General features: G+C 39.5%; 1 long non-coding RNA gene across 5 annotated transcripts in view; it reads left to right on the plus strand.

Annotated features, from left to right (window-relative positions):
* The first annotated feature begins 11061 nt into the window (after positions 1-11061).
* LOC132535839 (uncharacterized) overlaps positions 11062-16341 on the plus strand; it is a 611211-nt gene continuing 605931 nt past the window's right edge. For 2 of the 5 annotated variants that reach the window (XR_009547567.1, XR_009547566.1), the window contains exons 1-4: positions 11062-11304; positions 11589-11699; positions 12140-12725; positions 15976-16124. This is a non-coding gene — a long non-coding RNA (uncharacterized LOC132535839). Of the gene's footprint in view, positions 11305-11588; positions 11700-12139; positions 12740-15390; positions 15447-15975; positions 16125-16341 lie in introns of all 5 variants that reach the window. The other 3 variants (XR_009547571.1, XR_009547572.1, XR_009547565.1) reach the window with 3 other exon arrangements.

The raw sequence follows: 16341 nt of genomic DNA on the forward strand, positions 1-16341 counted from the left end.
TATGCTCTGTCTACAAGAGTCTTAAGACAGTTTCTAGAGTTAATAAATTGCTTGGCTGCTTTTCAGATGAGAAGTCTTATAGCCACAGTACAGAGGATTGGATTCCAGAGACAGTTGGAATTCATTTGCAGACCCTAGAGGATTGGCATGCATGTCCTTGCCCTAGAAAGGAATGGGACTATATTCTCTCAGACTATCTTCATGGAGTCATAATTTAAGGTTATACTTTTACCTTTTATCAAGAATTGAGGTAAGAAAGCTATTTGAGTAACACTGTGGTCCTCAGAATGTCTGGCACTGAATTCATTGTTCTTAACTGTTTACAGTGAGCATATTTTGCCCAAAATTTCATTTAAGGAAATAAGTTTTTACAAACAAATGTATCCTTTTTTTGACAAGTGAATTATATAGAACAATATATTTCCCTTTTTTTTTTTGGACTGGCTGCTGGAAACCATACATTAAATTTATTGCGATGTCAGCCTATGATGTTGGCTATCTCCCAGTGAGTTCAAATTTCCCTTTTTGTATTCAACCTTCCTGAGAGAGGTTTTTTTTTGGGGGGGGTGTTTTTTCTTCTAAGCAGAACATGCAAATAATTGTACAATAGCACAGTGATTATCTGAAAATAAATATCCACGTAACCATCAACCATTATCAATAAACAGGAATCCCAAGCACCCCAAAAGTCATTCACCCACCAAAAAAGCATGCAGTCCCTTTCTTTACTAACCCTCTTTTGTTCTTTCTGCTTTTCTTTTCTTTTTTGTTTCTACCGCCCAGCTGTATGATCAGTCAGTGTTGAGCTTTTTTTTCTACTAGCTACACATAATTAGAATTACACATATGTAGTCTTTTGTGATTGGCAAATGTAACTTATTATCACATCTGAAAGTATGTGTAGCATCCAGGCTATTATTGGCAGTGCACTTATTTTCATAATATCATTATGTAGCTAGATCACAATTTCTCTGTTCTTGATAGAGATTGTGCCAGTGATGAAGCAACTGATCAGATTTCCTTTCCTACAGATTAGTTTAGACTTCTAGAATTTCAGATGAAAGAATCACATAACACTGAGTCTTCTACATCTGGTATGTACATTGGGTTGAGGGTAAGTAATCCAGAACAGATATTGGCTCTTCCACCCAGCAACTCTGTGAGTTTGGTCAACTCAACCTTCCAAGGCTAAATTCCCACTGAGAATATAGACTTCCCACCTTACAGAGATGCTTTGAAGACCACAGGGTATTGCATGATAAAAACAGTTTGTTCCTTCTTAAATGTAATATACTTCTAAACACTTATTTATAACTCAGAACAGAACTGAATTCTGTCAATCTTTGGAGAGTGGAGTAGTCAGTGATGTCCTAATTCCTATTTGATATCACAAGTTCCTCTTCATTAGATTTTAATACTTAGCTTCAAATAAGCATCAAATATGATCTATATAAATTCTGAAAAGTTTCATTCACTCCGTGACAAAAACTGTGCAAAATAAGATAGCAAAGATCTTAGAATTGTATTTTCTCATTTCATAAACCTAAGGAAGGAATGCCTAACGCAGCATGAAGTACATGCTGTGATCTGTACTTAAAAACAAACCAGACCATGAAGTACAGCACATCTAACTCTTCAGATATAAAATACACAGCAGGTCACATGGCCTATTTTTGTTTACAAGAGCTTCCATTGATAGCTAGCACATGAAAAGTTCTCAATATTTATGGGTAAATTTTTTTTTTCCATTTTAGCTATGGTGTCACACTTTTAGGATGATCACCCTGTCATCAGCTAGCCCCAAGTGTCTATATTCTGATAAACAAGGACTTTACAGAAGCTATGTTCCTCTACTTAAAAATCAGAAATTAGGGGAGTTGGGCGGTAGCGCAGTGGGTTAAGCACAGGTGGCGCAAATTGCAAGGACTGGCTAAGGATCCCGGTTAGAGCCCCCAGCTCTCCACCTGCAGGAGAGTTGCTTCACAAGCAGTGAAGCAGGTCTGCAGGTGTCTATCTTTCTTTCTCTCTCTCTGTCTTCCCCATCTCTCTCAATTTCTCTCTGTCCTATCCAACAACAATAATAACTACACGACGACATCAATTACAATAATAACTACAACAATAAAACAACAAAGGCAACAAATAGGAATAAAAAAATATATAAAAACTTTAAAAAAATTAGAACTTATAACTGGTTATGTATATGAGTCATAACAGTTTCAATTCTATGAAAATTACTTGGCTCCAATAATGGCACAAATAACTGAGCAGTAATAATACCAATCAAATAGAAGTTATTTTATTTTAACTTGACTCTTCACAATTTACCAAATATTGTTGCAGACCATCTTTAATGGACATGCAGATATCAGATAACAGAATTGCCAGTGACTGCACACAGTGGGAGTATTGAAAGGAAAAAGATGTTTCATATGATAATCAAGAAGGAAAACTTCTGGAATTAGCCCATTAAATCTTCCCCATTGCTATCGTGAAGAGGTAGAAAGCAAAGAAAGATGTAACACTAGCCAGAAAGTGTAATTAGAGAACAGTAATTAACAGCCACAGAAATATTTACTGTAAACCATTAATCCCCCCAATTAAAGAATGGAAAGAAAAAAGAAATTTCCACATAGACCAAACTTCTGCATAATAGATAATATGAATAGGGGTCAACGTAATAATGGTTAATGATGCTATGTGATATGTGTCATTTTAAGAAAACTCCATGAAGGAAAGGCAGCTAGCTGTGCCCCTACTTAATATAGAAAGGTCACTTGTTTAGCAGCAAAGCATGGCCAAAGCTCATGGCCTCAATTACACTACCTTAGCTTCCTAGTAATGACTGGAAAACTAGTCTGAATTTGAAGTTTGAATTTAAAATAATTACAGTAAAAAAGAAAATTCTCAACCTGCCAACACCCATGTTCAGAGGGGAAGCAATTACAGAAGCCAGACCTCCCACCTTCTGCACCCAATAATGATCCTGGTTTCATACTCCCAGAGGGATGAAGAATAGGAAAGCTATCAGGGGAGGGGATGGGATATGGAGTTCAAGTGGTGGGAATTGTGTGGAGTTGTACCCTTCTTATCCTATGGTTTTTGTCAGTATTTTCTTTTTATAAATAAAAATTTTTTTAAAAAGAAAATTCTCATGAATTAGTACATGCACACTTGGGGAAATAAGTGACCATTCAAAAACATACTTGTGGAGATATACAAGTACACATATACAAGTGACCATACAAAAACATGCTTGTAGAGGTATACAGTTTAAGGAGATCAAGGCACACAACTCAGAACAGAGGGAAAAAATAAAGTAATTATATACAGAATGAAGGAGACATTTTAACCTCATCCTGTTTACCACGTGAGTACCACGTGAGAAATACAGTTAACACCAAAGTATCTATTTTCTCTACTTAAAAGGAGGAAATAATTAGAAAATAATTGTTAGAAAATAATTGTTCCACTGTTCAAGTTTTATTATTATCAACTAATCCTTTTGGGTATCATTTTGAAGTCGAAAGTAAAGAATATACTCCAAGGATTATTGTAGTTCAGTATCAAAACCAGGTGAACCAGTCAAAGAAATTAGCCCACTCATAGAATTTCACCTTTAACATAGCTTATTTCCACCTGAGTTTATACTTGTGAGTCACTTTTACACCATTATCTCTTTAATACTCTTCTTAGGCTTATTTTATGCAGAAGAAATAGAGCTCCTGAGTTGTGAAGGACTAAGTACTAATAAGGGCTAAGTTTGAAACTAGAAGTCAGACTTCTCCATTCCTTCTTTAAGTCTAATTCATTCTAGTGACTGTTTCCTAGAGATTTAGTAAGCAACAAAATGGAATGATTTGGCCTATTTTTTTGATGAGTTATCAGTGAACATCAAAATATTCCAAAATTAGATGGAGATAAAGAATAAACTTTGAAAATGGAATTGTCATATAACATATTTTTAGCACTGAGGTTATACCAGATACTGTGCAAAATGCCGAATGTATATCATCTCACATATTCTTAGAAGGACCTGGGCAGGGGGTTAGAGTGTTATGCAGAAAACTGAAAAATTCATGTAACGACTACTGTTTTTACTATTGACTGCAAACCATTAATTACCCCCAATTAAAAAAAAATCTCTATGAGTACTCAGAAGATAGCATTGTGGTTATGCAAAAAGACTTTCATGCCTGAGGTTCTGTGGCCCCAGGTTCAGTCCCCAGCACCACCATAGGCCAGAGCTGACCAGTGCTCTGGTGGGAAAAAAAAAAAAAAAAAAAAACCCTATGAGATTCCACTTCATATCTGTGAGTCTGGCCTGCATAAGCAAAATGGGAAATGAGAGGCATAGGTGAGGTTGTGGGGAAAAGGGAGATTTTTATTACACTGTTGGTAGAAATGCGAACAGGTACAGCCCTTTTGGAAGAGTGTATAGAGACTTTAAACAAAAATGGAATGGCCTTAGGACCCAGCAATACCACTTTTAGGCATTTATCCAAATGACATGAAAACACTAATTTGAAGGGACACAAGCACCCCTATGTTCCTAGCTGCATTTATTTTTTTCCACTTCTTTTAAATTAGTGATTTAATATTGATTTACAAAATTCTAAAATAACAGAGGTATGTTCCTCCTCCTCTACATCCTCCTCCTCTCCCTCCTCTTCCTCCTCTTTCTTCTCCTCTTCTTCCTCTTCCTCCTCCTCCTTCTTACCAGAACACTGCTCAGCTCTAGTCTACTGTGATACAGGGAATTAAACCTGGGACTTTGGAGCCTCAGGTATGAGAGTCCCTTTGCATAACCGTTATGCTATCTACCCCCACCCACAGAGGTATAATTCCACACAATGCCACCAACCCAGTTCTGTGTCCCCATCTCAGGCTTGGCATTTCTGGATACAATTTGAAGCAAAAAGGCAGTGGCATCATAACATGGCATGGTGGCACTAGTGGTGTCGATTTAGTTGAGTTCAGGAGAGGCAGTATAACAGGGAAGAGGATCAGGAGGAGAGGCATCAAGAAATACAAGCAAAGTCCCAGAGGTTTCAGGACTGGGAGAAATGCAAATTTTAAAGAAAACAGGGAAGGGTCCTTGTAGTCTTCGAGCATTCCAAATGCCCATTGACAGATGACTGGCTAAAAAAGTTATGGGAAATATACTCCAAGGAATATTACTCTGCAATAAAAATAGATGTTATTGTGTCATTGGAAAAAAATGGATGGGACTAGATGTGACTATGTTTAATGAAATCAGTAAAGATGATAGACAACTACTGAATAGTTTCACTTATATGTGGAATCTAAAGAACTGAAACACATGAACTTGCAACAAAAAAAAGCAAATTGTTTTCTAAGTGTTTGTAAGAACTATAGTGGCTATTGCATTGAGAGGGTTGGGGCAAAGAACTTTGGTGGTGGGTGCAGTGTACAGCTCTACCCTGTAACCTTACAAACACCTATTAATCATAAATCATTAATTTGAAAAAAATTACAAAAAACATCCCTGTGAGGAATGTATATTCTGGGGCTGGGCAATAAAACACCTAGTTAAGCACATAGTACTAAGCACAAGGATCTGGGTTTGAGCCCCTGGCTCCACACCTTCAAAGGGATGCCTCACAACAGGTGAAGCAGGTCTGCAGGTGTCTTTCTTTCTCCCACCCCCCTCTTTATCTGCCCCCCCATCAATTGTTCTCTGTCTTGTCTAATAAAATGGAAAAAATGGCTGCCAGGAGCAGTGGATTTGTAGTGCTAGCACTGAGTCCTAGTGATAAACTTAGTGGCAAAAAAAAAAAAAAAAGGAAAAAAAGGACATAGTCTTAGCTCTGTTTTACAGACAAGAGAATTGAAGTTTAAACAGATTAACTTACCCATGAAGGAGTTAGAATCCTCTATGTTAGAAATTATGCTTTCCCAGATGGGCCCACCACCCATTCAGTCCAATAAATCAATAGAGTGGAAGTACAAGGTTTCCCTTGGAGACATGGGCTGATAATTTTGCACTCAGCTGACATCAGTGCATGGCTTTTCATTCTTACCTCATGACTGACTCGAAATAATGAGGTAATTTCTCTATTGAAGTCTTCATTTTGATGTGTTTCTGCTACAGGAAATTTCATCATGACTTTGGGATGCTAGTACTCTTCTGATGCTTTTGTGCCCCTCTTTTTCTTTAATTCAAAAAGATCTGAAGTAGCCAAAAAGAAGTTGTGTGTTTGCCTTGAGCAAATTGTTACTGGGACTTACAATGGGGCATAAAATTTAGGAAAGGATAATGTCTTAAAATCTTTGAAAACCATATTTTTTAATTTATTAATAAAATGGAAATATTGACAAGACCATAGGATAAGAGGGGTACAGCTCCTACCACCAAAACTCCATATTCCATCCCCTCCCTTGAAAACTCTTCTATTCTTTAGTCCTCTGGGAACATAGGCCCAAGAACATTATGTGGTGCAGAAGGTGGAAGGTCTAGCTTCTGTAATTGCTTCTCCACTAACATGGGCATTGGCAGGTCAATCCCAGCCTGTCTCTCTCTTTCCCTAGTGGAGCAGGGCTCTGGGAAAGTGGGGCTCCATGACACATCGGTGGGCTCATCTGCCTGGGGAAGTCCGGTTGGCATCATGGTAGCATCTGGAACCTGGTGGCTGAAAAAGAGTTAACATATAAAGCCATACAAACTGTTGATTAATCATGAACCTAAAGGCTGGATATTGCAGATGAAAATTTGGGGTCTCCGTTTTGGAAAAAATTAGTAGGTCTATTTTAGTTATATTCCAAGGGGCCCATGCCTTTACTAATTTTTGCCTGAGCCTGACAGCTAATATGTAGGTGGACCCAAGGTATTGTCTGGAGAGATAGTGTCATAGTGGGAAAAAGACTAGAAAGCTGGATCAGAGAAGAGAGGAACTCGCAAATATGGAAAAAGTATATAAATATTGTTAACTGTAAATCCCTTCTATTTGATCTGGGGCCCATATTCAGCACAAAAGCCTATGTAACCTCTGCATCCCTGTAGGTCTGAGCTCATATTCTGTGGTCATGGCTAGGAACACTCCAGGCTAAACTAATTTCAGGACTCACCTTCTTCGGGTGATAGGTAAATTATATTAGCCAACCTCCCTTCGGGAGAATAGAACATTCCCTACCATTGTTGATCCACATGGAGGGCAAGGTCCTATAGGGGGCCAGAATCCTGGAGGAGATGACCAGTGACAGTGGAAAGAGGCATCTCTGTTAGAGGTCTAGTCCCATCATGTCTGTGTGGGAATCCCAGGACTCCCTGATTAGGGGACCAGGTAATGGGGTGGCCTGATGGTGACTAAAGTCATTAAAATGTTCCATTCTCTTGCCCTTATTCAGCTTTTGTCATCTTTACTTCATCTGACAAGGTTAGCTTTGGAATGATTGAAGAAAGTGAAATAGGAAGTAAGTGAGGAGTGTATCTAGGTCTGAGTAGAAACTATTTGATTAGGTACTTTATGCTGTCTTTTTTTTAGGTCTTTGCACTTGCTTGCTGCATTTATTGATTCACTGCAAACTATAGTGCACCTAATAACTTAAGTTTTTACTTTTCTTGTTTGTTTTTCTTTTCTTTTTTCACATTTTAGCACTGTTTATTTTATTCTTTATTTTTTTAATTTTTTATTTATAAAAAGGAAACATTGACAAAACCATAGGATAAGAGGAGTACAGCTTCGCACAATTCCCACCACCAGAACTCTGTATCCCATCTCCTCCCCTGATAGCTTTCCTACTCTCTAACCCTCTGGGAATATGGACCCAAGGTCATTGTGGGATGCAGAAGGTGGAAGGTCTGGCTTCTATAATTGCTTCCCCACTGAACATGGGCATTGACAGGTCGATCCATAATCCCAGACTGCCTCTCTCTTTCCCTAGTGGGGAAGGGATCTGGGGAAGCAGAGCTCCAGGACACATTGGTGGGGTTGTCTGTCCAGGGAATTCTGGTCAGCAGCATGCTAGCATTTGGAACCTGGTGGTTGATAAGAGAGTTAGCATACAAAGCCAAGCAAATTGTTGACCAGTCATGGACCTAAGGGCTGGAATAGTGCAGATGAAGAGTTGGGTGGGGGGTCCTCTATTTTCTAGATAGCTAGTAGGTATATTTTAGTTAAATTCCAAAGGGCCTGTAACTATACTAGTTTTTTTTTTTTTCCCCTGAGCCTGAAATCTGATATGACAGTGGATATTGTCTGGGGAGATGATGTCATGGCTGGCAGAAGGACCAGAAAGTTGGATCAGGGAAGAGAGTAGCTCCCTAATATGGGAAAGGGGTATAAATATTGTTTACTGTAAGCCCCGTCAATTTGATGTGATCTGGGGCCCATAATCAGCTTAGGAGCCTATGTGACCTGTGCATCCCTCTAGATATGAGCTCACATTCTGTGGTCATGTGAGTAGGAATTTTCCAAGCTGCCCCTATTTCAGGACTCATCTTCCTCAGGTGTAGCATAAAGTATGTTGTCCATCCTCCCCTTGGAGGATGGAAATTCTCTACCATTGTTGATCCAAGTTGAGGGCAAGGTCCTATGGGGGTCCACCAAGGAGTCTACTTTGTTGTTGCTGATAGAAATGACCAGTAATAATGGAGAGAGGGATTTATTCGAGGTCTAGGCCATCAAGTCTGTTTGGGAATCTCAGGACTCCCCGATTAGGGCCCCAGCTGATGGAATGTCCTGATAGTGACTAAAGAGTCATCGTTAAAGAATGACAGTCTCTTGCCCTTATTCTGCTTTTGCAGTCCTTGCTTTGATAAGGTTAGCTTTGGAGTGAGTAAGAGAACTATAATAGGAAGTAGGTGAGGAGGGTATCTAAATCTAAGTGGACACTATTTCATTATGAACTTGATACTGACTCACTACAGACTATTGTGTATTTTTGCTTTCAGGTATATATTTTGCCCTAATTTATGGATACATTTGAAGATATGCTCTATCTTATGGGACTTGGTCTATATCTAAGTTTTGGGACTTTGTTAGGAAGTGACTCACCTGGAATGGAATTAGAGAATACCATGAAAGGAAAGGTCTCACCCAAGTAGTGTGGGTGAAGGGTTGACATTCCATGCCTGACGTCTTTGGACACAGTCTGTGCCAGACTAGCTTTGTGGGAGGGAGAGAGGATCCAGGAACTCGTGGCGGCGTGGTAATACAATTCTTTATTCACACAGGAGAGCTCAAAGTCAGGTGTGAGCACAGCGGGTTAAGCCATGTGGCGCCATACCACAATGGCCGCCTCCAGCTCTGCACACCAGCCCTTCTCTAGGTGGGAACGCGAGAGAGAAAAGAGAGAGAAACCAGGAACAGAAGTGGGTTTTTATGGGATAAAACCAGAAGTGGCAAGTCAGGAATGGAGATGGCTAGGAAAGGGGATGGAGAAAAGAAAAAGGCATGCTGGGAACTTCCTTAGTTACCATTGCTATGGTTTTAGCTGGTGGGAATTAGCAATACCATGAGGGGATAACGTGGTGGGGAGGAGACCTTTAGTCACATATAAGACAAAGCAGAAGACTGGTATGTAGACAAAGGGACTGGCCATACCAGCATAGGGTGGTTTGTGGGCCCTGCATAACTCAACCACATCTGCACAATTTCCCAACAAGTCTGAAGTGAAGCATGCTGAGGAGGTACTCCTTGCATTGATTAAGTTGGGACTGGCGGATGCAATATTATTTGGTATGGCTTTAGAGGAGCATGCTGGAAAGTGAGTACCAAGTTTTTACTTTTGATATATTTTAATTTATTATTTTAATGAGAGACTAATACAAGAGATAGATACAGAGAGAATGACACAGAAAGACAAGATCAATGTTCAACTGTGGTTTATGGTGGTGCTGGGGTTTGAACCTGGAACCTTGGAGATTCAGGCATAAAAAGTCTTTGCATAGCCATAATACTATCTCCACAGCCCACCTCTTAAGCTTTTACTGATACTATCTTTATTTTTGTTTTTCAAACATGGCACTAACGCATTATATTGATGGCAAAGTTGATCTTTTGTTGTTGTAATTTGTTTTTTGAGTTCCCTTGAAATTCTCACTCAACTCACCCTAACAAAGTCCTAGAACTGGGCACATAAAAGATGGAACTAGTTTGCTCATGTCCTTCCCTCTCCCTACATGTTAGCTATTCTCCATTTCAGTCCCACCAAGTAAGGGACTTTCATGGACACTCAAATTAATAGATGAGATATAGGGGAGAAGGAAAAAAAATCTTCTTCTACTTTGCATTAGTTATCCATTTTTTCCTGTTTTTTTCCCCTGTTTCTTAAAAGACACTTTTTATACCATCAATTAAGTAATTTGTCATGAGGGAGATTCCTATTTTTGACACTTTAAAGCCTGTGCTGATAATGCTTATCATTGGCAGGGTGGGGACACAATACTTGTGTGGTGTGGTGTGGTGTGGTGTGGTGTGGAAATATACCCTGTAATCTCATAATCATGAAAACCACAATGAATCACAAATTCTAAAAATTACTTTGAAAAAAATTAAAATGATTATAAAATAAAATCAGTATCACCATGTAATTTTCTTCCTTTCTCTCACCTTCTTCTCTCTTTCTCTCTTTCCTTCCTTCTCTTTCTTCCTTTCTTTCTCTCTCTCTTTATATACTCTTTCTTTTCTTTCTTTTTTCCAGATAGAAACAGAGATAAAGGGAGGGGCAAAGACACCACAGCACTGAAGCTAACCGCCAGTGCTGTTGGGTCCAGGCTTAAATCTGGGTTTCGTACATAATAAAACAGGAATTTTCCTAGGTAAGATATCTTGTTAGCCATGACATGTAATTTTAATCATTAAATTTCTGTCACTGTCTCTCTGATAACTGCTTTTCAATCTCTCAGAAACAAAGATTCAGGCTGCTCCCAAATCCATAAAATAAATATCCCTAGATATGAAAGATTCCGTGGTTTTTAAAACTTCCCGGGTAATTGGTTTCAATGTGCAAGCAGGGGTGGAAATGATAACTTTAATGAGAGGCTGACTTTATTTTCCTCCCTCAAATGGTCTTTTCTGTGGTCTGTCCCACAGGACATCATCATCAGGAATCCCGAGTCAAGAGAGCTGGGTCCAAGTCCTCACTTTCCAACACACTAGCTTTCTGACTGAACAGGATACTTGAATTTTGCTTCCTTAAATGCATCAAGAGAGATAATAGTGACTCCTTCTCAGACTTGTTTGTAAGAATCAAGTTAAGGCATTTAACATACCCAGTACAGTGTCTTCTGTACATGTGTCTGCATGCTCTCATGCACCCACACACGCAACTGAGCCACTGGTAAGTATTATTGGTTATGAATCTACTCTGCAAACAAAGTGATGAGTAGCCCCATGAATGAACAGTTGCTCACTTGGCAATCAGGGCTGGGGAGAGACTCAGAAACCACTCTACTTTTCATGAGCATTCTCAAGTGCCCTTAGGTATCTGGGAAAGACTTTGAAGAACATTAATGTGAGACACAGTGGCATTTCAGACCTATTTTATTTTTTCCTATTTGGGATGGCTCTATCTGCCCAAGGCATGTGATGGGGTCCATTTCTTATCTTTAATCTTTTTTCTAGTATTTGGCATCTGGCTGGCTGGGTTCAGAGGCTGCTCTGTAACCACAAGACCCAGCAGAGCATGATTGCTTGACCTAAGCAAATTCTGTGGCTTCAAGCTTGTTAATGAAGGTAAGTAGCTACTAACTGAACTCAACAATCTACCCCAAAGATGCTGCTATAACTTCTCGGCCTTCTGACTATTTGTATGGCTTTTAGGGTGTGTGTGTGTGGTGAGGGCTAGAAGGCTCCAATAACTTTCCTGTCCAAGAATAGAGGCATATTTAAGTGCCCTGTGAAGAGGGATCTTGAAGGCATCCTGGCTTGGCAAAGATAACTCCCTTGGGAAAGAGTAGTTTACCTGTCCTTCCATCTGAAAATAGCTGTGCCTTCTTTATTTCTTGAGCAATTTTGATAGTTTCAGATGGCTCAATTTAAGAGCTTCTGCCAGCTTCAGGCTTACTTGGAGAGGGTGACAGAGAAGGTAGAGATTGGGATCAGTGTAACTATGGTTGGCTCTGCCTCAGAAATCATCAGTGCCACAAAACTGGCTGTATTTCCTTTCCCCTCAGGGAAGCCCATCTGGGCTCTGCTTGTTCCTTGGTGGCTTCCACACGGCTTCCTTTCATCACTTCCAATCAATCCAGTGCATTTTTCTTTTTTCATAAAGCAGCACTCCTGGTACCAAGTTAATAGCTGAATAAACTAGTCTAGAGCAAATGTATTTTGTTTGTTCCTCCCCTGAGTCTATTTGCAGGATTGTTGGGGAAGAAAGTTGACATTTCATACTATAGTGCATTTCAAGTGTATGGCATGGTTGTTTTTTAGAGGAGCTATTTTAGTTAGACCTCTAGTTTAGCTGGCTTCTTTAATTGCAACTTACCAAAACCAGCTTGTGCTGGTTGTGACCATAGAGAAGGATGTATTATAAGAATAAAGGAACATCTCATGGAAGCTTACAGGCGTGTAGCAGCTTCAGGAAGGAACTGGGAACTGGACAGCCACCAAAACACCTTCGTTGTGGTTCAGCTCTGAAACTTGCATCTGTGCTGTTTTTGTCTCTCTCTTTGGTAACTGGTTTCATGGATTCTGCCTACAAATTCCATTGTCCTGGTCTAAGCCAGCACTCATTTCCACAAAGGAGACATGCTCAGAAAGGTAAGCAACTCTCTGTTGTCAATTCTTAGTTTAGAGAGAATCTGATAGATTGGATCCCATCAGTGACAGTCAACATATAGTCATAAGCTCAGCCAAGATTCCTAGATGATTTGTCACTTAGAGATTATTGATTCTTTCTTTAAATATAGACCCATATTCCACCTTAGAATCTCTAGGAGGAAGGTCAGAGATTACATTTAAAATTCCTCTAGTGATTCTAATGATAAATTATATTTGAGCCACCAAAACCCAAGATTTTGGTATCCATTAATCTCTAATGAGAGACTTCCTCTAAGCTATGGAGTCTATTACTATAAAGCCAGAGCAAACTATTCATTTCAGTGCAAATAAACATGAATATAAAAGGAAAAGCCCTCCCCTACAGAGTACTTGCTGCAGAACCAGTCTAGTGGAAATATGAGAAGCCAACTCAGAGTCGAAGCTAATCATAAAGAATAATCACTGTTCTTAAAGGTTTCATGGTCAGAACTTTTGAACAGAATTTCAAGAATAGTGCTTACAAGCTAAAATCTGACTTAGTGATAGTCAGTCAGATGATGCAGCTATGGTGGGGCAACATGAGAATCAAGAGGTTTAGAAACTAGGTCTTCAGGGGCAGGTGGCGGTGCACCTAATTGAACACACACGTTATAATGCTCAAGGACCCAGGTTTAATTCCCTGGTCCACACCTGCAGTGGGGAAAATTTAAAACTGGTGAAGTAGTGCTGCAAGTGTTTCTCTCTCTCTCTCTCTCTCTCTCTCTCTCTCTCTCTCTCTGTCAATTTCTGTCTCAATCCAAATTAAAGAAAACAATTTAAAAAACAGGTCTTCAGACTGTGAAAAAAATAGAACTCCAATGCAAAAATGCTGTTTTAGAGAATCAAGTTGTGGGGATAGTGGTGACACACCTGGTTAAATGCACATAGTAAGGATCTGGGTTCGACCCCACCAACTCATAAGTGGTGAAACAGATCTACAGATGTCTCTCTCTCCCTCTCTATCTCCCCTTCTCTCTCAGTTACTCTCTGTCCTATCTGATAAATGGGGGAAAATGGCTTCCAGGAGCCGTGGCTTTGTAGAGTTGGCACCGAGCCTCAACAATAACCCTAGAGTCAAGGGAAGCGGGGAGGAGAATCAAGTTGTGTATATCCCCAGACATTTCTTTCTTCTTTAAAAAATATTTTTGGGAGTCGGGATGTAGCACAGCAGGTTAAGCGCAGGTGGCACAAAGCACAAGGACCGGCATAAGGATCCTGGTTCGAGCCCTGGCTCCCCTCCTGCAGGGGAGTCGCTTCACAAGCGGTGAAGCAGGTCTGCAGGTGTCTATCTTTCTCCCCCCACCCCCGTCTTCCCCACCTCTCTCCATTTCTCTCTGTCCTATCCAACAACAATAACTACAACAATAAAACAAGGGCAACAAAAGGGAATAAATAAATAAAATAAATATTTAAAATATATATATATATTTTATTTGTTTATCTTAATGAAAGACAGGCAGAGAGAGAGAGAGACTGCTCAGTTCTGGTTTAAGGTGGTGGTGCTGGGGAATGGATTTGGGACTTCAGAGCCTGAGGCATGAAAATCTTTTTGCATAAACATTATGCTATCTCCTTGCCCAGCATTTATTTCTTACATATGCTGTGTTTGCTGATTAGTATACAATTACCTTCTGCTTCTAAGGTCTATCAGTGTGCTAAGACTGACAGTTCCTTAAAGGAGCCTTCTGTGACTCCTTAGCTCATTGCTTCTGCTCTTGTAATCTCCTCTGTGCATTTTGACCATATCATAGACTGCAATTGTTTCAATTCTCTACAGCTTCCACTTGGTGATTACCACTCAGTCTGTAATTTGGTAACTAATTCTACTTGTATGGGGGTTGGATTTAATTGTCCCACTGAATTTAAATAGTGATATGTTCTCTACTCTGGTCCTTAGTTTCCCTTTGGTCAAACACATCTATTCTCATAGCCGAAGCCATTTTGTTTTTGCCTACAATCTCAATACTATTCTGGGCTCTGGGATTACTCATTCCCTAATTACAAAAACATTTAGGAGATCCAGAATTTTATTCTATGCCCATTGTGCCATGCTAGTTAGGACATCCTTTATCACCAGGATGAATTTTGAAGACATTTTATTTGTGCTTTGCTATATATACTATTCTAGCTAAATCAGTCATACTTCACTAGGAATGATTCAGATATTACCTCACTTAACTCTAATAGTATTCCTACAAAAAAATTATAGGAGAAACTAGGAGTCATAGAAATTAAACAACTTGCATAGGCCACACTACCAGTAAGTGTCAGCACAAAGATAGAACCCCACTCCTGACTCTAAATAATTATGCACTCAAACAGTAGACTACATTTTAGGGACTTTTCGAAATTTAAATGATCTTCTGTCTTTCCCTGCCTGTCTTATTTTCTCAATTAGAATAAGATACTCAGTAAATATTTAACATAAACAATGTTAATTGTAGATATACCACTGATCCAAGCTGGAAAATAGAGAAAGTAACCTCTTATTTTATCAAGTACAAAATCACTTTCTAAAATTCTATCAAAACTTCCAACAAAATCTGAGCTTAGGCTTATTTGGATCTCATCTTATTGTAGCTGAGTCAAAGATTTCTCCACTTTTGTCTTCATTTTTTCATAACAGATATTCCTGAATCCCAAGGAAGTTCTCCTTTCCTGATACTGTTCATTTTATGTGAGGTACATGGTGTTATCTGGGAATGTACACTTACTATATCAAAATAGGGTGACTGGGTGGTGGCTCACCCAGTAGAGTACATGTTACTATGTTCAAGGACCCAGGTTACCACCCACCCCAGCCCCCATTGCAGGGAGTAAGCTTCAGGAGCTATGGAGCTTTGCTGCAGGCCTCTTGCTTCATCCTCCTCTCTTCTTTCTTCCATTCCTTCCTCCCTATTACCTTCTGTCTTGAGCAGAAAGAAAAAGGAACAAACAAAAAATGGTCACTGGGAAAGGTGAAGTCATCATTTAGGTATCAAACCCAAGCAATAACCATGGTGGTGAAAGAGAAAAAATCAACAGGGCCTGGTCATGGCTCACCCTGTTGAGGGCAGGTAGTACTATGAGCAAGGACCCAGAAAGAACCCCCACTTTTCCCTTATAGCAGTGATGCTTCACAAGTGGTGAAGCAGGCCTGCAGGTGTCTTTCTCTCTCCCTCTCTATCTCCCTCCACCCCCAATTTCTTTCTGTCTTTTCCAATAAAAATAGAAAGAAGAAAAAAAAAAAAAGGACAAAATGGCCACCCGGCAGCAGTGGATTCATAGTGCTAGTGCCCAGCCCAGGCTATAACCCTGGAGGCTAAATAAATAAATAAATTAAATTAAATAGTGGACCTAGAGTAAGTCACAAGGTCTCAAGTTTGCTTGCCAGCATCACATGTCCCTGAGTGATCTATTTTTTCTACTATTTTATTAATAGAAAAAATTTTAAATAAATAATTAACCTTAAAAATGGATGGTGGGGTCAATCTCAGTTTTCAAAGTATTTAAAATTGAATCAAAAAAGTGCCGCACAAACTGAACCTAAAATTGTACAGTTAGGGACGTGGCATATATAAGTTTACCAAATATACTG

This window comes from Erinaceus europaeus, chromosome 2, assembly GCF_950295315.1.
Source record: "Erinaceus europaeus chromosome 2, mEriEur2.1, whole genome shotgun sequence".
Lineage (NCBI taxonomy): Eukaryota > Metazoa > Chordata > Mammalia > Eulipotyphla > Erinaceidae > Erinaceus > Erinaceus europaeus.